The following is a 20,936-nucleotide window of genomic DNA, read 5'->3' as shown; positions in this document are numbered from 1 at the left end:
GCTACATTTTAGCATCGTTAGAGATAAGCTAAGCTAGCAGATGTTCTGGTTCTGCTCTGAATTATTTCATTTTTAACGTATTTCTAATATTGTATAAAAATGTTTAAGTGACTAATAAAAAATCTGCAGAATGTGGCAATATTTTTATTTGATTAATCGATTAATACCTTCCTGTTTCCTGCCTTCATCTTCATGAGGAATCATCTCTCCTCCTCTTCCTCTCGTTCCTCCTCATTCACATCTCATCTCATCACTCTGTTTAGTTTTAGTTTTAGTTTGGGGTTGAACCCGGGCTGTGGGGTTCCTCAGGGAGCGGATGCTGGACGTGGAGGAGTCGTGTTTACCTGAAACGGGACCCTGCCAGCTGGCCAACAGCCCCTCTCTATTCACTGCAACTCACACACACACTCAGATCCATCAGCAGCCTTGCTGTCAGGTGAAGTGTGTGTGTGTGTGGTATTTAGACACGTGTGTGTGACGGATCCGTGGCGTACACCTGCCTGATGAGCCGCCGTGGCAGAGTAACGTTATACCCCCCCCATTCTCCCAGTGGGGTCCCATACACCAGCTGGGCTGACACTGACAGACCCCCCCTCACACACACACACACAGATTAAGGTTTTTTCGGCTCCTCAGTGAGAATTTTTTTGTCATTTTCCTGCTTATAGATTAATAAAACATCACATCACACTTATTATTTTAACTAAATTAAGAAGACAAATAAATAAAATAGTACATTTTACTAATAAATAATGGATGTTATTCATTGTAGATCCAAAGTTTTAAAGGGCCAGTATCATTTAAAATCTATTTTTTAATCTTGTCATCGTCATATTTTCATGTTTTTCCTGCAGCGTTGCTTTGATTCTTTCATGTTTGAAAAATCCTTTTGTCTCCATGGCAACCATTCAGCTGTTAAAACGCCTGAGAAGACCTAGCCCCGCCTTCGAGGCGCAGCTCCTCCCCCTCTCAGCTCCTCCAGACTAGCCAGCAGCGATTAGCAAACAGCTGCTGAGCTCATTATAGAAACTGCTGCTCAGAGCAACACTAGTAAAAATGTTAAAGGGTTAATAGAGGAGCCATGTTGGGACGACTTCCTGGAGGCGGAGCTTCAGAAACAGCAGGAGTTCTTAAAGAGACAGAGACCCAATTTTACCATGACGATTCTGCCGTTTTCAGGCTTTTCAGCAGTTAAATTCACAAACATCCCAGAATAATCAAACCGACTCTTCACTGCGACAGGTGAGTTCCTTTCAGCATAATTAGTAAATTTAACCCAAACCTTGATGTTGATGTTCAGGTTTCAGTTTTTGTGCGTTCTGCTTTTCTTTGCAGGCGTTTTGCAGGAATAAACGTAAATCCTGAGAGAATCGGACCGGACCTGCACAAAGTAAAACACAGAAACTCCCGAGTGGCACCCTCCCCGCAGACACTCATTTCATCTTCATCTCTGGAGGCAAAGCCTCTTCATCGCCCTCCAGCTGTCCTAAACACTGCTTCTCATCACCTCACACACACACACACACACACACACGGCTCATTAGCAATCACTTCAACAATACCTTTTCCCTGGATGCCGTCCTGAAGCCTCTGAAGGAGATTCTCCGCAGTGTTGTATAAAGTACTGAAATCTCAGAGTCAAGTAAAAGTACAGGTACCTCTCCAAAATATGACTTTGGTAAAAGTCCAAGTCACTGACTGAAATGTTACTTGAGTTAAAGTCTTAAAGTACCTGAAACTTCTTGTACTTAAGTATGGAAATTACTGTAAAAATGGATGTACTCAAGTAATGTAATGAAAAGTACAAGTAAAAAGTAAAACAAAGCAAATGCAGTTTGAATGACATTTTTTATATTTTGGTAAACTTGTCAAATACACTTAAAATAATGTACACAACCAAGTGCAGGCAAAATTAAACCTGCTAATAGATATACCTGCAGGCATCATTTAGTTAAGAAAATTAGGTGCTTTATCTATAGCACAAGGTTAACTTAACCTGCTTTACAACTGAACCAGCTTCTTAGTAAACCCTCCAGGACAGAAAATACTAAGTTTTTGTAAGCCTTAAGTTTTCCCTTCAAGTAAGGTCAGTGCTGAAAATGAGAAAAATAAATAGTACAGAAAATGCGGCCAACATGAAGAAAAAGATCTGTTACGATTACTCTACTTCACAAATCAGTGAATCAGTCAATAGGTGGTGCACACAACTGGTCATTATGCAAAAGAAAAAAAAACCCAGACAACTTTGGAGCGGGAGGGGGGGGGTGCGCTGCTGCCCACTGACTCGGCTCAGTGATTACGTGACACGCAGCGCCGTGCGCAGTGCCCTATAATGCACTGTAAGCTATGTAATGTGTTTTGAGGCAGTTGACCAAAATCCCGGACAATTTTTAAATTCCCCCCGGACATCTTTTTAGGTCTGAAAAGTAGGACATGTCCGGGAAAAAGAGGACGTCTGGTCACCCTATCACCAGCTGGTGGTTCCCCTGGAGCCGTGTCCGACGTAGTTGCAGTCGTTGGTCTCCGTCTCCTCCTCCATGTGGCTGCTGCTGATTGCGAGATTTGCTTTGTGTTTAATGGGAGAAGCGAAACAGGTGTATCCTACGGTGGCCGACAGGTGCAAATGCGCAGCAAAAGAGAAAACATGCAAACAAACAAAAAAACACGCGCACAAATTAAATGCGGCAAGCAAAAAGCGAATAAAATACAGCAAACAAAAAGACAGACGCAAACAAAAAAGAAGACACCCCCGAATGAAATGCAGCAAACAAAAAGTGTTGAAAACGGAAGTGCTCCAGACCACTAGGGGGAGTCAAAGAAAATAGTATTAATTTCTATGGGACCAGATGCAAGATTCAGAGAAAGAAATTTGAAAGAAAGTAAAGGTACGTGTCATGATATGAGGGAAGACAGGAGAAGCTATCCCGTTGAAAAGCCGTGCTCTTTATTGTTGCTTCTAGCATCAGGTAACAACATGAACTACTTCCTATTCGAACTCGTTTCTGTGTGTCCTTTCCTAGGGCTCCCCCAGTGGTCAGGAAGTGTAACTACCGTTACTCTAGATGTACAACAGAAACTAATCTTGCGACATCTCCCTTCTTTTAAAGTTAAAGATTGCAAGATTGCAAAATCTGCAAGTTATTTCAATGTCTTAAAGGATAGTAAATAGTACATTCTCTAATACAATTAATTACTCCAATTAACTCAATCTTTAACTGTCACATTTCTTTCACCAAAGGCTTCTTGTTTTCAGAACTTTTTTTTTCAATAACAGCCTTAACAAATTCCATACAAAACAATACAGGACATCACAGGGGTAGACTGCCCTCAGCCCTGATAGGGATTATTATGCCCTTTTAAACCTTCTAGTCTCTGAATCTCAGAGGCAGCTTTATTTCGCGTCCCCTGGAAGTTGTCCTCACAGGAGTAGATGGTGGGAAGGACGATTCTGAAGGAGGGCTCGCTACTGGCTGATTTGATGGCGGTTCAGATGAAATGGCCACCTCTGTAGCTGGGGATCTGCAGTTCTGTTGTGGCACTGCAGACTCAGCCAAATGCTGTGCTACAGGAATATCGGTCGCAGGAACCTCCTGAAGGTGACGTCTGTTGCGACGGGTCACGCTCCCGTTGGCCATTTCTACAAGATAGGATCTTGGCTCTTTGGACTTGCTGATGACTTTGGCAGGCGTTGTCCACCCTTTTTCCCCATCAAGTTTCACTCTCACATTTTGACCAGGGAGAAGGTCGGGAAGAGGGCGAGCTGAATATCTGCGGTTGTAGAAGGATCTATAAGAATCTTTAGCCTTGGCATCCTTTAAGTAAACTAGGTCTGGGTTGACTGCGCTTGGCATCAATGTTTTTTCCAGGATAGGAACAGTGGTGCGGATCTGTCAGCCAGTCATAAGTTGCACTGGACTGTAACCTGTTGCCGCTACCGGTGTGGAGCGGTAACTCATAAGGGCTAAGCAGGGGTCAGGTTGTTTAAGCACGTGCTTAGCAGTCTGAACAGCCCTTTCTGCAGCTCCGTTAGATTGCGGGTAATGGGGGCTTGAGGTTATGTGAGTGAACCCATACCTCTGCTTGAATTCTTGGAACTCTGTCGACGTAAACTGTGTCCCATTGTCGCTGACAAGTTCTAGCGGGATGCCCCATCTCACAAACATGTGTTTGAGCTTGTTGATAACTTGAGTGCTGGAAGCGGTGGTGAGGGAAGCGATTTCAATGTCCCTGGAAAAATAATCAACAGCAACAAGATACGTCTTACCCTCAAGCACAAACAGGTCGACTCCAATTCTCTGCCATGGACCACTGGGCAGGGAAGTTGTCATCAGTGGTTCATGTCTCTGTGTAGGTTTGTGCTCTCTGCAAAAATCGCAGAACTTCACCTTGCTTGTAATCTGTGCACCAATCTTCGGCCACCACACTGTCAACTTCGCACGCTCACGACACTTGGTGAGGCCCTGGTGGCCTTCATGTAGTTGGTCTAAAACCCCAGCTCGGAGTGCTGTTGGAACTACAATGCGGTCGTGATAAAGGACCAGCCCATCTAACTCTGATAGGTGACTTCTGACTGCATAGTATCTGTGCAGTAGTGAGCTCTCTGCCATATAGCGGGGCCACCCTTTTCTGATAAACATGATTACTTTTTGAAGTTCAGCATCAGTTCGTGTAGTCTGGCGGAGTTCCTCCAGCTTTGGTGACCTGATTGGCTTGCTAGCCACCATAGTGTTGACGTATGCCTTTACTTGTGTTTCAGTTTCTGGAGTAGAACTGTCTTCCAACGGATGTCTGGAGAGTGTGTCAGCGACTACGAGCTGTTTACCAGGAACATGTTCAGCAGTGACATTGAACCTCATAAGACGCATAAGTAGTCTCTGGCATCTTAGTGGTGTTTTGTCAAGATCATAAGAGTTGATCAGTGGTACCAGTGGCTTATGATCGGTTTGTAACCGGACGTGGCCCATCCCTTGTATGTAGCGAGCAAAACGTTCACAGGCCCAGACTGACGCCAGACACTCTTTTTCAATCTGTGAATACCTCTTCTCTGTATCTGTAAGTGTGCGCGAGCAAAAGGCAACAGGACGCAACTCCCCCTCATGGTCTTGTAACAGAGCAGCACCAAGGCCATAACTGCTGGCATCGGCGCTAACCACTGTCAGTTTGTTGGCGTCGTAGTAGCAAAGGGCTGGCGCAGCTATGAGCATTGCTTTGGCCTTGTTGAATGCTCGCTCCTGGGGTTCATCCCAAACCCATGCAGTCTCTTTCTTGAGCAGATTAGTCAGTGGGTACAGCACTGTAGACAGACCTGGTAGGAATTTCCCCACATAGTTTACCAGCCCAAGCACCTGTCTCAGCTGCTCCACATTTGAAGGACAAGGCATTCTAGCAATAGCATCCACTTTGCTCTCATCAGGCTTTACACCGTCAGCACTAATGATGTGTCCGAAGAACTGCAGTTCAGTTTTCCCAAAGTGACACTTGGCCCTGTTCAACTTAAGACCGGACGCCTTGATCGTCCGCAAAACTGCATCGAGTCGGCGGTCATGTTGCTCTTTGGTAGATCCATAAACCAGAATATCGTCCATCACGACAACAGTCCCTTCCAGGTTTTTAAGTAGATTACTCATCAGTCGCTGGAAAATCTCAGGAGCAGATGTAATCCCGAATGGTAAGCGTTTGAAGCAAAACCGGCCCATTGGGGTAATGAATGTGGTCAGTCTTTGGCAGCTGGGGTCCAATGGAATTTGCCAAAACCCACTAGAGGCATCCAGAGTGGAGAAAATCTTGGCTCCCGCCAGTTTAGGTGTTATGTCATCTAATGTAGGTAAAATGTAGCGTTCCCGCTTAACGCCCTTGTTCAATCGTTTTAAATCTACACACACCCTAACTTCGTCCTTGTTGCGTTTTGGAACAGGCACCATTGGGGCACACCAATCTGTTGGTCCGGTGACCTCCTCAATGATCCCAAGATTTAGCATCCGCTTTAGTTCTTTCTCCACCTTTGGAAGGAGGGGAAAAGGGACTCGGCGTGGCGTACTGACGCTGTATGGAATTGCCTCTTCCGCCAGCTCAATTTGAACTGCCGCACAGTTCAGCATTCCTATTTCCCCAAACACATCACTGGATAACAAATAGTCCCCACTGATGGCATTGACTTGTTTGACCAGTCCCATTTGCTTTGCCACTGCTCTGCCTAATAGGTTACTGACAAACTGTCCTTTGATAACCGTAATCCAGTACTGGTATTTCTGACCGTTGTGTGTGGTGGTAGCGAGAAACGTGCCCACGCATCTGACTTTTCCACCTGGACTGTACACTGTTGATCTGGATTTATGCAGTTTTGGTTTTTTCTGCAGATTATTGAAAGTTGCGTCTGTCATGACTGTGGTATCAGCACCAGTGTCGATTTTAAAATTCACTGGGCTACCATTCACCAGCAGCTCTATGTCCCAGTCGATGTCTGAGTCTGACTCCTCGATGACATTTGACTTTGCTGCTGCCCTAAGGAACAGTTCACCAATAAAGAATGAATCCTCATCCGAACATGTAGCAGTTTCAGCTCTGACTTGTTTGAGCATTTTAGTTTTACACACAGCCTCAAAATGTCCCATTTTGTTACACTTTCTGCATTTTTTATTTCGGGCGGGACAGTTTTCTTTTCTGTCGTGCATCCTATCGCATCTCTGACAGTTCTGTCTTTTCTCGCCGTACGTCTGTGCTTGTTTCTGCCGTGGTTTCACGAAGCTCCTCCTTGTGCTGCTAAACTGTTTCTGTCTCACCTCATTCACTGTAGTTTCCACGCGCTCCGCACTTTGCTGTTTCACTTGTTCACTCTGACGTGCTAGCTGGATGGCTCTCTCCAGAGTCAGGTCCACTTCTAGTTGAAGTCTTTGAGAAACCTCTTTATCCATTATTCCAATAACGATCCGGTCCCGAATCTGCTCGTCTTTCCCCACGCCGAACTCGCAGTGCTGCGCGAGCTCATATAAGCTCCGCACGAAAGCTTCCACTGTCTCACCGGCTCTCTGGCTCCGTTTGTGAAAACAGGCGCGGTCATGGATGACGTTTCTTTTCGGAACAAAGTGTTCGTCAAACTTCTGCATCACTAGGGCGAACTCATACTCTGGATGTGGCATATCCTCCGTTGCAGCAGGAAACACGAAAGAGCCGTAAATAGGTTCGGCATCCCTCCCCATGGAGTACAGGAGCGAATTTACCTGCACCTCGCTGCTCTCCCTGTCGAGTTTCGACGCAACTCTGAAGCGGGAGAATCTCTGCCGCCATGTCAGCCACTCCGCAGGCTGCGTAAAGTCAAACGGCTCCGGAGGTCCAAACTTTGCCATTGTGCTCTCTCTGTAGGCGTTTAAGTCCTTAATTCTGACACCATGTCATGATATGAGGGAAGACAGGAGAAGCTATCCCGTTGAAAAGCCGTGCTCTTTATTGTTGCTTCTAGCATCAGGTAACAACATGAACTACTTCCTATTCGAACTCGTTTCTGTGTGTCCTTTCCTAGGGCTCCCCCAGTGGTCAGGAAGTGTAACTACCGTTACTCTAGATGTACAACAGAAACTAATCTTGCGACAGTACGTATTACTATATTTCTTTTCAGATACGCCGTCTTTTATAATATTATAGAATAACAGAATAATTTATGGGTAGCGTGATAGACTTTGTGTCAGTCATATCAAAATAGTTCCTGTTTTCCCAGCAACAACATACGCATCTCCCTCCTCACCGTATTGTTTATGTTTCTGTCGCCGCAGATAACTGTCACATGTAAAGGGCGGTCGCTCCCCAAGACGTACATAAGGATTAAATTAAATTACAAAAGAAAATAGCAACGCACAGTGATTTGGATAAGTAAGTTTAATATGATCTACTGGATTTGAATTAGCAACGCGTTTGATGTCGCACATATTCATGAAGTACTTTTGGTTTAACAAGCCACACTTTTTTTTAGATATATATCCCAGCTGTTTATCTCAATAAATATGGTTTATTCTATTTTTTTAAAATATTTTTTAAAATTATCATGCCTAACTGCACATAGTTTTGTAGAGTAGACTATTTATAAGCTACTTTTAATAACAGCACAGAACTTTTGCCCTTACTGTACTGTATGTTACTCAGTTTTTACACAGATTCTATTTTGGTGTGAACTTAATTGTTTGAATTGTGTAACATTTTTACTGTGCCAACTTAATTTCCCTGGTGTTGGGCAGTAAAAAGATATTATTATGTTTTTGTGCTATATACAACTTAATTTTATAGTGTAACATTTGAAATGGATGAATCAGAAGCTCAACATTTAAAGTATAACAGTTGATGTCTGCTTACATTATATTTAACTTTGTAGGTCAACATATATTTAAATATTTTCATGACATAGAAACTAGTCCTATTACTTTCTGCTGATATAATTATCTTATAATTTTGGTTTATTGTAGATCTCAGTTCTGGATGGATCTCATGAACGATTTGAAGGAAAGACATCTCTTCAATGGAAGTCATGACCACACATGCCTTGTGCGGTTTGTCTTCATGGATATTCTACAGAGAGATCTTGATGAATGCAAGGACAGGTGGAATAAACATACCATAAGACCTGTTAAACAATCTTGCTGTCCATCTGGTAAACCAGATGTGATGTATCATCTACCTCACAGGTAATTTTTTTGTTTTTGTCTTCAACATCTGGTTAATTTAAAAGCTCTTTGGGAACTCTAAAAATTAATTTGCCAAAACAAAAATAATGAACAATGTGTTAACAGTATGTCACTTTTTATTCTAACAATTTCAGATGACAATTTCTAAAATGTAAATTTAAATACAATTAATCATTTAGACAGGTTACAACAATAGTCACAGCAGTAACAGTTTAGTGAAGAAATGTAAATATAACTAAATGTTTACTGTGCTTCTTCTATTCCTAGGTTTGGTGGAACATACTGTGGTTTCCCAGTCTCCCAGGAGCAATTGGGACAGTTTGTGACAGAGACTAACAACATTCAATGTGGAGTTGAACACCTTCAGGCACATTTTGAGAACCTCCAGAGACAGTGTGGCCTAGCACATCCACAGAGTTGGGAATCATGTGTCGAAAACTATATCAAACTGAAAAACATGGCGGACTTATAAACAAACAAGAATCCAAATTTGAAGGTCGCACACAAACACTAAACAGTGTCATAACTGAACAGGTTTGACAAGTTAAATAGTTAGCATTTTGTTTTGTTGTTATGCATTTGACCTTAATAAAGCCCAAATCCAGGGGAGTTTTGAATCCCAAAGTCCATGTTTTCTTTAAACTGATGATACGTCTTGGACATTGGTATTTTGATAGTGTTGGAGCAGGTGCTACTGACAGGAAAACGAGAAGTGGCCTGAAAGATCAGTTTTGGTGGTGGCAGAATTGAAGATGGAGGTAGTGTGTTCAAGCCGGTGGCAAACATCAGGATGTCCTGGAGAGAGAGACCCGTTTTTTGTTCTAGAAAAGAAGCAATGAGTTTATGTATCAGATATTACAATAACACCAGAATATAGCAATAAATCTTAAAGTCCACCTTCTGTGTCAAGGAGAAAGTCTCTCCAGAATCCTAGCACTCTTGTTTCCTCATGTCGTCTGCTGCTACCCTTTTCACTGAGCTGAACCTCAAATATTTCCTCCAATATTTTGGATGTCAGCTGTTCCACTCTTGCACACATAAATGGCCTGAAGACGGAAGCATGCTGCTCCAAAGCATTCTGGAAGTTCAGTGTTGAAAGGCCATCCTTGAATCTATAAAAAGTTTGAAACAGAAATCACCTTAATTATTATCAAAAGAGCTGATATTTTTCAGTAACACAAAGAACATTAATATGTCTAATCTTTTTTTATTATTTTTATTTAGCATAGGTAATATTGCTGATGCACTGTACACAGTGAATTAACCTACAGTAACGTTAATTTTCTCCAGTTAAGCCGTCCAATCAATAAGGCTCCTACTTATTTGGCTGCTGGGTGCTGTTGATTGATTGATTCTTGCACTATTGTACATTTGCTTGTATTAACTGCAACAAAATAGTAACTAAATTAGCATAGTTATTTTTTAAGTTAAGGAAGAGAAACATTACCTTTGAATAGAGAAATGGTTGCGGTAAATGATGTACCAATCAATGAACTCCTTTACAATTTTCAATTTGTCATCAACAGTCACAGGGAACTGCAAGCAGCCAGCAGTTTGCAAGATGCTTGCATGTCTTTCAACTGACTGGTGTAGTTCAGTCAATGTACCTGCACTGGATATCTATGGTAGAGAACAATAACCAAAAACATAAATTAATATTTATGAAATCATTACTGATATAAATTTGTTATAAAGGTATTACTGATTGGACTTTAAAAATTAGGTAAGTTTATGTTATTAAAGTTATTTGAACACAGTAAGTCTTCTATTACTATGAACCACACAGCTTTGTTCGTTGATATTAACCAAAGGAAAATGGTTACTATCATTTCAACAACCAGTGAAAAGAAATATACTATAAATGTGTACTATAAATAATAAATTTTCTTTTGCAAGGCTAAATTTTGCAATTAATAAAATGTACGTTTGTACATCAGTCTTTACAAAAGGGAGGTAGGTTTTGTAAAGAGGAAAATCCTTTGGCTTCCTTAGATAAAATATATGACATCATAGCTAGAATTAATCATGCACAGAATTCTGGATATTGGAGGAAATTTTGCCATTTTAACTATAAGACTATAGCAAAATTGATCTTCAAACTATTTGGAATGCAGATCAAAAGCACTTACAGCTTTTTGCAAATTCCTCAACAGGGCAAATGTAAAGCGTAATTCTTTGGTAAGGCTTTCCAATTGCCTCCTTGTACTTTTGCACTGTGAAAGGAATGTCTGTTCCTGGGATGTTCTTAACCTCCCTTGCATCAGGATACAACAAGACATGGGCACAATCTCTCAGGTCTATATTGACCTATATCCTTTTGCTTCTTTACAGCAGCAGCAAGCACTTGTTCCGATGCCCACTCAGGGTGAATCTCAACTGGAAGTAACTTCCCTCTCACTGTCTTAAGGGAATCTCCCTGCATCCTCATAAGCCCAACATTAATCTGGGGAGAGACAAAATTTAATCAATCAAATTAAATTATTTGATCAAGTATGTAATTTCCAGTTTGTGTTTGCACTAAATTAAAGGCATACCTTCAGTTTATTTCCCTTCTGTGTTTTGTTCTGATGCTTCTTGGTAAAAAATTTCTTTCTTTCCCTCTCTTTTATAGCTCTAAAGTTCATGAAATACTCTACACCTGAAATTCGTAATAAAAAAATACACGATTGGCACTTTAGTTATAATTTAAATGCATGAATTATTAATTGCAGGTACGATCAATACTGCAATGATCGTACCTGCATCTACAGATGGTTTAAAATGCTAACACTTAAGCATGCTGAAATAAATAACCCATGCTTCGGTTTACCTGTGCTGGTGCTTGGTTGAACATCGGGAGTTGCAGTGGTAGTGTTCCTCTCATCTTGGGCTTTGTTTGCATGATCTTGGACACATTTTATGTTTCTGTCACATTGACAACAAAAGTCTGCAGAATTTATGGCGGCAGTTCCACAAAATGGACAGTACATCTGAAAGAAAATTTGTTTTTTAACGTCAGGAAATAAATACATTAAAAGTGGAGACATTGCCTACTAAAACGCTGAAATGAGTCATTCTCAAAAAAGATATTTAATTATACGAGTGTGTAATTTATTTATTTTTTCTTGCGGTATGATTAGCATAATTGCTTTGTTAATTCGGGCAAGCATCTACGAGACCGAGCCCAGAACGGTATGACTGACACAAAGTCTATCACGCTACCCATAAATTATTCTGTTATTCTATAATATTATAAAAGACGGCGTATCTGAAAAGAAATATAGTAATACGTACCTTTACTTTCTTTCAAATTTCTTTCTCTGAATCTTGCGTCTGGTCCCATAGAAATGAATACTATTTTCTTTAACTCCCCCTAGTGGTCTGGAGCACTTCCGTTTTCAACACTTTTTGTTTGCTGCATTTCATTCGGGGGTGTTTTCTTTTTTGTTTGCGTCTGTCTTTTTGTTTGCTGCATTTTATTCGCTTTTTGCTTGCCGCATTTAATTTGTGCGCGTGTTTTTTTGTTTGTTTGCATGTTTTCTCTTTTGCTGCGCATTTGCACCTGTCGGCCACCGTAGTATCCTATTGGAGGTGATGAACAAGCCCAGGCAAGCAGGCTACGGACTTTGTTCGGTAGCCTGCTTGCTACTTGCTAATCAGTAGGTGGGGTCAAAACACTTTGTTTCTCTCTCTCGCTTTTTTGTAACGAGTAACTAAACCACACATTGAAAATGTATCGGAGTAAAAGTACGCAATTAAGTTCGGAAATATAGTGAAGTAAAAGTGAAAGTCATCAAAAATTTTCATACTCGAGGAAAGTATGAAGTACTCCAAAATATATTTAAGTAAAGTAGTGAAGTATTTTTACTTCGTTACTATACAACACTGATTCTCCGTTCATCCGTCCGGCTCTGCTGTCTCTCCTCCCTCCTGCTCGGTTTGAGTCTCTACAGACGTGTTTTCATGGAACGCTCACCGGGAACCAGACAGGAATAGTAAAGAACATTTAGTCAGACAACCAGGAACAAAGAGTTCTCACAGCAACTTTCAGCTCCAAAATGTTCAGACGGCGTACCGCCAGGAGGCGGCCTGGTTACCTGTTTTGTCTTTTGAACCTGGAAAATATTTACTGATGACAAAATCTACCATTCTTATAAAGCCAGAGATTCCTGCAGCAGTTCTGCTTTCCCAAACAAGTTTAATGCACATTGCAAAGCAGCTAGCTGCATAAAGAATTTATACATTATATAAATAAAGGTTCAAGCTTTGATATTGCTGTCTTCTTTATGAGCTGATGCAGACACAGCAATCAGGTCCAGCGCGGGCAAAACTCTAAATTATTTTTTTTAAATTAGCCTTTCGTCTGTTTGTAGGATTTTATTGTTTCCAGTGCTGCTAATCTGCTAATGCTCTAATCACAGCGCTAACATTTTGCTTAGCACTTTTGTATTTTTGTTAACTTTCAAAATGTTTAGCACGTTTAACTTACCCTAAATGCATTTTTTGGGTAAATTCTAAAACTCTAATTTAAATGTCAACCTTTTATGATAGATATCAATATGATTGAATAAAGTGTTTTAGAATATTAGCCTAGCTAAGTACTGCGCTTTAGCGTTAGCGGAACTATTTTTTAAATTTCCTTTACTGAACCAGGTGAACCCCGTTGAGATCTAGATCTCATCTTGCACATTTACACAAAGTGTAAATTTGCACGTTTACCACCAGGGATATTCTTAAAACTTCACGTTAGATTAGTCATTCGATGTTTAAAATGTTGCATTTTTATGACTCTTTCTGAATGGTCACAAACACGTCTGGCTGTAAAACTAGAACACAATCAGTTCTTCACATTTCCAGTGTTCAGGCTAATTATGGGCTGTGGAATGCAGCTCTCCCACATTGCATGTGTTTTATTGTTCTTAATGAAATGGTCTGGTCCTCCCTCCTGGTTTCAGTCGGTTAGTGATGGGTCAACAGGGATGCATAGCTGAGAGGAGGGGGAGGGGCTTGTTGTGTTTGCAGTAAGACAAGAGGACTAATGATTGAACAAGACAAGTCTGGGCTTGACTGGACTGGGAAGCTGCTGGAAGTTTCCTTCCAGTTGGGATGTCGTGATTGATCATTATTATTAAAACTTGCAGAAATATCAGTTTATGAGCAATTACTTTGTTCTGACATTACTGCTGCTAGCACTAGGCTAGCATGTTAGCTTTGGTTGTATTTACCCAGAAAGCCCTGCATCCACTTCCTGCTGTTAGAGCGGTTTGCGCTCCGCTTGGCGTTCACATTCAAACTGAACCAGAGTTCACTTCAACCGAACCTAGACCGAGGTTTGGAGGACCAAAGGTCAGAGGTCAGAGGTCGATTAACGTTCACAGCTCACCAACCAAACCAGACTTTATAGACCGATGAACTGCAGTTGGGTAAAAGCGGACCAAACCGGACTGGTGGGACCCTGTAGTCTCCCCCTTTGCTTTGGGGACATTCCTATGCAGAAGTGGCTCCTTGTGCTGGAGAACGATCAAAGATTTCACATTTGGCTTAAGCTTTACACAAACAGATGACTGACTGGGTTCAATGGTGTGATCAACAGCTGAAGTCCTGGCAGTCAGCAGTCTCTCTATGTACTGCAGTTGGTCAGCATGTTACTTATCAGACTAATCAGACCAAAAATTTTCTGGGCCCCTATAGATTACAATAAAATCCCCCAATAAAGAAAAAGAATCAGCTGGTCACACATCGTTCAACCAGACATAAACCTCAACACATATTTTGTTTTCAAACTCCACTGACGTTTATTTCACACTTCAGGTTGTAACAAACTACAAACCATCTTTACAGTGAAACACTTTTGTGTAACTTTAGTTGTTTTTTTTTATTCATCCATACTGCTTCCCCCCACACCTCCCCTGTAATGGCACTGTGCCCCTCCAGGGGGCGCGCCCCACACTTTAGGAACCACTGCACCAGGTGATCAACCATCAGCTCTAGTGGTGCAACCGGTCAGTGCACGGTACTTATAGACGATACGAGGTGTCGAAGTTGTGGGTTCGAGCCTCACCTGGAGCACTGGAGCTGCAGGTGCTGGAGGGTACCTAACCCTAACCCCTACCCTCACTAATATATTAATATCACAGCTGGATGAGAAGTTCAGCCTCTATGTCAACTGAACACAAGGCATTATAGAGGAATTATGAAACTGCTGAAACTTTTCAGCTGTTTTTTTATTCTGATGAAAATTATATTTCTTCACTTGTTTGATATATTAATAGTCTTTAAAATATATTTTAGCTGCAGTAGATATTTCTATAAACAAAGCATTGCTAGATGATCCAGTGGTGTGATGAACAGGCCCATCAGCTCCAGTGGTGGGTCGCAGTTTTGCAGTGACCAACAGAGCAACATGTGGGAGACAAGCTGAGGTTGTGAGTTCGAGTCTCACCTGGAACAGGTTGGGCAGGTACAGATTAACTCTTCCACATGATGATGTTTCTGCTAGTGCAGTTTATTGATTTGTAGCTGAGTTTACTGACTGTAAATGTGTTGCTTTTAATTAAAGATTCAACAAAGATTTTCTCATCATTTAAACTGTAGCGATTAGTAAAGACATGAATTAGACGGTAAGGTTTATCAAGACCCCACGCTGATGGTGGCAAGCTACTGGATAGAAGCCGCAGCTGCCCCGGGGCAATCTGACCACCACCAGCAGGTTAGACGGGTGGAGTGTCTTGCCCAAGGACACAATGACAGAGCAGGAATTGAACTGGCAACCCACTGATTGAGGAACAAACTCCTAAAACCAACAATTACACCAGAAGAAAAGCCTAAGTTTGGAGACAGAGTGTGAGATTACAACCCTTAAAACACAGAATTGTCCTGAATTTAACATTTAAGGTCTTCCATATTTTGAAGTCAATTCACCCAGTGACTTTAGACAGATTAATTAATGAATCCTAGTTTGGTGAACAAGTTCTAGTGGTGCAACCGGTCAGCATGCCGTACTTATAGACAGTATATGGAGTAAGAGGTTGTGAGTTTGAACCTCACCTGGAACATGTGTCTTTTATTGGCGCTATGAGGAAAGACGTGAATTAGTCGGTAAGGTTGAAGGACAGTTGGAGACCAATAGTGATGTTACCAAGGCTTAGACACGGAAATGTCCTAAATATAAAATGTGTGGCGTTATTTTGAATTGGGTACACTCTGTGACTTGTTACAGATTAATTGATCAATCCTGGTTTGGTGAACAAGTTCCAGTGGCTCAATCGGTTAGCGTGCGGTACTTATAGACAGTGACCAGCAGAGTCATGCCGAGGTTGTAAGTTTAAGTCTCACCTGGAGCAAAGTGTTTTTTAAAGGGACAAAGAAACTTAAAAATGTGATAATTAAGGAAAGAGATCTTAGATCTCAGCTGAATTTCAGGCAACAGGAGTAGCAGCAGGTGTCGTGCGTTACTTTGAAGACTCATCTGAATTTTTACAGTTAGCTCAACTGTTAGCAGATTACTGGCAGGATGAGCAGGACCCAGTGGTCTGATCCACAAGCTCATCAGCTCCAGTGGCGCAACCGGTCAGCGCGCGGTACTTATAGACAGTACAAAGTGTGAGAGATGCCGAGGTTGTGAGTTCGAGCCTCACCTGGAGCACAGAAATTTTAACATTGCATCAAACAAAATCCTGCTAGGGGTTAATGTAACAGCTGTAAATGATATGTTACTCAATATTAACTGAATTCAAGGCATTAAGGTGAGTTTTGTCAAAGTTTCAGGCAGCAGATCTAAAGACTTTCTAGTATAGCAGCTAGTGACCAAAGATTTAGTTCTTATCTGACATTTGAGCTGCTGAGCATTTAGTCAGTTTGAAAGAAAAGCACAAGTCTCCCAGTGGGAACAGATTCACTAGATCATCAACCATCAGCTCCAGTGGCGCAACCGGTCAGCGCGCGGTACTTATAGACAGTACAAGGTGTGAGAGATGCCGAGGTTGTGAGTTCGAGCCTCACCTGGAGCAGTTCTAGCCATTTTATTAAGATGTGATGGTTAAAATGACTTAAAATGCTTTTTTATGCCAATCAAGCCAGGCTGCATGGGTAAACAGACATTTCACCCCAGTAATAAAAATCACTGCCACTCTCAAAAATCACCGTCTCTCCTTGGTAGGAAATGTGGGATGTATTTTAAACCTTGTGTGAAGTGAAATCAGCTTTCTTACATCTTATCACTATAAACTTCTTGTTGTTGGGTTTGTTTCCCCCCTGAGTGAAAATGCTTCTCATCAGGAGTTTTTATTAGTGTCACAGAAATCCCAAACAGTCTGGAGAGGAAACGTCTGCAGTGGAAATTTCCACAGTAACCCCAACAGGTCCCATTGGCCATGCATGGCCCTCTGTCAATACGTTTAGGAGGACTCAGGCTAAATCAACAGAATCTCTTCCTCTGGAAGTCGCTCCGTTTCAGCGAAGATCTGCTGCTTCAGGACTTGTCAGCTGGTTATCAGAGACTGTGCTTTGTTTGCTGCAGGTCAATAACAGCTGGATCACTCCCCTCCCCCACCCGTTTCTCTGTGGCCTGCAGTGATAAAGCACAGATGTGGTAATGGATAAACGCGGATGCATCGTACGTCGGAGCGTTTGTTTGCTCTGCGTGTCTTCAGGCTTCGTCTCTGCCAGGTTCTGTCCGACCGCCGGGCAAGTCTGGGCTTGCCCGGCCTCCCAAGGTCTGAGGCATGCAACTATGGCTAATACACACATCACACACTCCACACACACACACTGAATGCCGAACATCTGAATCTAGAGCGTCTGACCAGCCATGACTGACTGATGCTGAAGAGCTTTTAGTTTTCTGATGATTCCTCCTTGAAACATTTTGTGATTTTATAATTTAGCAAACAGATTTGATGAATCTCAACATTTAGTAAAGAATAAATAGAGGAAGTCAGCCAGGAGCAAACATCCCAAACCTACTAAAGGTTTCCTGAAGCTCTTAAATATCATTATTCATACCTAAACTTTATGAAATATTGTTTTCTTTATCAGCCAAACGTCCTGACTTTATGATTAAATGTACCTTAAAAAGCCTCAGTCTGAGGCCTGCCACAGGCCGGCGACCCGTCCAGGCGACCCGTCCAGGTGACCCCACCTCTCGCCCCAAGCGCAGCAGCACCTCCCGACCCCAAAGGGTCAAGGTGTTAGAGAATGGACGGATGGATGAACCTCAGTCTGAATCCAGACCAAATGCAGGCATGTGAACGCAAAGAGGACCGGGGGCCGCTTTGAAAGAGGAAGTGGACTACAGCTCTATGGCATTCTGGGTAAATACAAAGCTAATGTGGTAGCCTAGCTCTAGCAGGAGAAATAGCTAGTGGTCTTTAGCTAAAGACTAAAGAGAAATCCTCCAACTGCTGCTGGACTAGTCTCGACGTTTGACATGGAGACGGAAGTAGCTGCACACTTGCCTAAGGTCGCCACCAGGGGGCAGTATAGTGAGAGACAGACTGTCCAGCTGCCAGTTGTCAGCCAGGAGTCCAGAAAGGTCCAGCAGGACAAACCAGGACAGACTAGAGGATCATGGTGCTGGTATCATTTTCTCCTAACCTTCTACAGATCTGCTGGTTCTGGTTCTGAATGTTCTGGGTTCGCTGCCCAGCTTGTGGGGAAGGTTTTCTGCTGCTGCTCTGTTGGTACCGATCTCTGGTACCGTTTGTGTTGTGTTCTTTCTGGATGGTATTTTCAGAGCTTCCAGTTGATGTTCAGTTGGATAAGTTACAGTAACGACTCAAAAGCAAACTTGTTTTTCTCTGCTTCCCGTCTTCCTCCTCCCACTCTGGACACTCTGTCCTCAGCTGTGTCCCCGTCCTTTCAGACCGGCCCCATCCACCAGGTTCAGAAAATCAAACTCCTCCCGTTTCATCTGCTGACAAAACCATGAACATGAACCCGGCCGGTCCAGCGCGCTGCTGGTACCGCAGTTCAGACACAACAAGTGTAGAGCTGTGAGTTTACGGGCCGCTGGCGCTGCTGCCAGCCTCTTTATGACCCGGGAGGGTCGCAGCACTGAAAGGGCCCGCCAGCAGCCAGTGGTGGGCCACTCACACACAGCACTGCTTCTCGGCAGGCAGCTATTGTCATGGTAAACGGGGGTCTGAATGGAAGAGGATGGGCAGGACACACACACACACACACACATAAAACACAGGAGGCGGGGGAAGGAGGGAGGACAAACACCCCGACCACCTCAGAGATACATCAGCTCTCATCAGGAGAAAACTCAACTTCACTCATTTTCTGCCCAAATTCTAAACTTTTACGACTTAATTTCATTCAGGACGAACATTTATGGTTTTAAAAATATTCAAATGTAACAGAAAACTGTGCATTAATGAGGTAAAACAGCTGGTAGTCATGTCTGAACGTCTTTTAAATGCTGCTGCTGTAAGTTTAAACTTCAAGCTTACAGCAGCAGCGACATGGAAACAGAAAACCTTTAAATATTTGCTTTCTGAACACAAAAGCTTTTCAAATTACAGGACGACCTCTGACCTCCAGCACAGCTCCTGGTGGGAGACTTGGCAATAAGATGTGAAATCATCAAATTCAGAAGAAAAACTCAGAAAATAATTCAAATTAAATCTGTATTTTTGCATTACATACAGATAAACAGCGTTATTTCTACCCCTGCAGTTTAAGGTTTTAAAACATTTTTTTACTGTGATCTGATTGTTTTGGATTTTGGACATGAATCTGATAGATACTTTGAGAAAGATTAGGGTGATGGTATGGAGGCCTTCCAACCGGAGGAACTGGAAAACCTGCAGAAAACAGCTCTGCTGCTAGAGGAAGAAAAAGTTCATCAGCTCATGAAGAAGATGGGAATCAATGATTTCTGGCAGGCAAATTTTAATAAAACATAATATTAGATTTCTCTGCTGACATTGTTTTACCATCACTTCAGCAACAAAACACATTTAATCTAAATCTATTAGGCTTAGCGGTAAAATATTTTTTTGTAATACAGAAGATGTTTTCCATGTGCAGCCAGTGCAGAGCGTCTTTAGTTTCATATTGATTCAGACGAATCAGACGGTTTCTCAGCTGCTCGATGAAACACAGAGATTATCCTCCACGGTTAAAAGCCCTTCTGAAAGACCTGATGTGTGCCAGGTAATCAGTAAAAGACTCAAGTGTGCCACACACACACACACACACACACACACACAACACGCCCATCCCCACATACACACACATGCCTACACCCACACACACTTCAAACAGATGAAAAAGGAGGCAAAAGACAGAGCAAAGGAGGGAAAACACTGAGTAAACCTTCGTCCTCCTCCTCCTCCTCAGACTCTCCCTTTTCTGTTTTCTTCATCTCACTTTTTTGTCTCTTTTCTCCCACATTCTGCTGCTTTTACAGCAACACAAACTTTAAACAATACTTTACAGTTTTACAGCTTTACAGTTCTCACATGTAAATGTTGCCCAAATATGGAGCAGAAATTATGATCCTAACAAATAGTTTTTAAACTTTGTGCTAAAGGGAATATGTGGACGTGTAAAACCTCCAGTGGTCTCTGCTCCGTTTCCTAGAATAGAAAGTCCTGGTTTTAGTTTGGCCAAAATTTCCTTTCTGTTGCCTGAGACGGAGCCAGAAGTTGTAGCAATAAATTTGATTTGAAACACTTATTTCAAATGTAAACACAACACTGTAGGTGAGTGGAAATATACGTTTTTATGAGTCTGTAAAATGTAGTCACCCGGGCGTCGCCATGCTGTTTACACTGCAATGCATGCTGGGTAGTTAGTGTATGCTAGGTGCTACGGTGCTAGCTCCGTCCCTTCGGACTCGGCACAGTAATTTTGCGCATTGAGGGAAATTCAGGCCTTTCAGTTTGAACCAGAGAGAGTTGAAATGGCGATGAAGAGGAGCGAACAGAGGAAGAGGAGCGAGTCTGAAGAAAAAGCTGGAGTTTGTGCTGCTAACGAGCTAATGAAGGTTAGCATTGCTAACGAGCTAATGAAGGTTAGCATCAGGATCAGAACATTTTCTCTGACATGTTCCAACAGTTTGTTAGAAAAACTGAAAGATGCTTCATCGCCACGTTAATCCTTCATTTACTATGAACTCAGTGGGATTTTCTACCCACTGAATGAGAAGCGAACATTTGAACGGAAACCTCACCAGACTGACAGCTGCAGCTTCTTTTAAAGATTGTTATTTAATTAGTTTTTTATTGAAAGAAATGATTTTGAAAACTTTTCTTTTGCTTGATTTTTTTGGTTACTTAT

General features: G+C 42.1%; 2 long non-coding RNA genes and 2 other non-coding genes across 4 annotated transcripts; 3 read left to right on the top strand and 1 right to left on the bottom strand.

Moving 5' to 3' along the window:
* Window positions 1–7,814: 7,814 nt before the first annotated feature.
* On the top strand, window positions 7,815–9,563 carry LOC114149650 (uncharacterized). The gene is made up of 3 exons (XR_003596551.1): window positions 7,815–7,863; window positions 8,451–8,669; window positions 8,937–9,563. It is a non-coding gene; the product is annotated as an uncharacterized LOC114149650 (long non-coding RNA).
* On the bottom strand, window positions 9,007–11,860 carry LOC114149642 (uncharacterized). The gene is made up of 6 exons (XR_003596550.1): window positions 11,479–11,860; window positions 11,204–11,307; window positions 10,799–11,112; window positions 10,117–10,289; window positions 9,567–9,781; window positions 9,007–9,490 (listed from the first exon to the last, which is right to left on the bottom strand). It is a non-coding gene; the product is annotated as an uncharacterized LOC114149642 (long non-coding RNA).
* A 4,339-nt stretch (window positions 11,861–16,199) lies between these two features.
* trnai-uau (transfer RNA isoleucine (anticodon UAU)) lies at window positions 16,200–16,293 on the top strand. Its single transcript has 2 exons — window positions 16,200–16,237; window positions 16,258–16,293. It is a non-coding gene; the product is annotated as a tRNA-Ile (tRNA).
* A 270-nt stretch (window positions 16,294–16,563) lies between these two features.
* On the top strand, window positions 16,564–16,657 carry trnai-uau (transfer RNA isoleucine (anticodon UAU)). The gene is made up of 2 exons: window positions 16,564–16,601; window positions 16,622–16,657. It is a non-coding gene; the product is annotated as a tRNA-Ile (tRNA).
* Window positions 16,658–20,936: the final 4,279 nt, after the last annotated feature.

Source organism: Xiphophorus couchianus, chromosome 2 (assembly GCF_001444195.1).
Source record: "Xiphophorus couchianus chromosome 2, X_couchianus-1.0, whole genome shotgun sequence".
Classification (NCBI taxonomy): Eukaryota; Metazoa; Chordata; class Actinopteri; order Cyprinodontiformes; family Poeciliidae; genus Xiphophorus; species Xiphophorus couchianus.
Note: the sequence above shows the minus strand (reverse complement) of the source record. Positions and strands in the feature narration are given on the sequence as shown.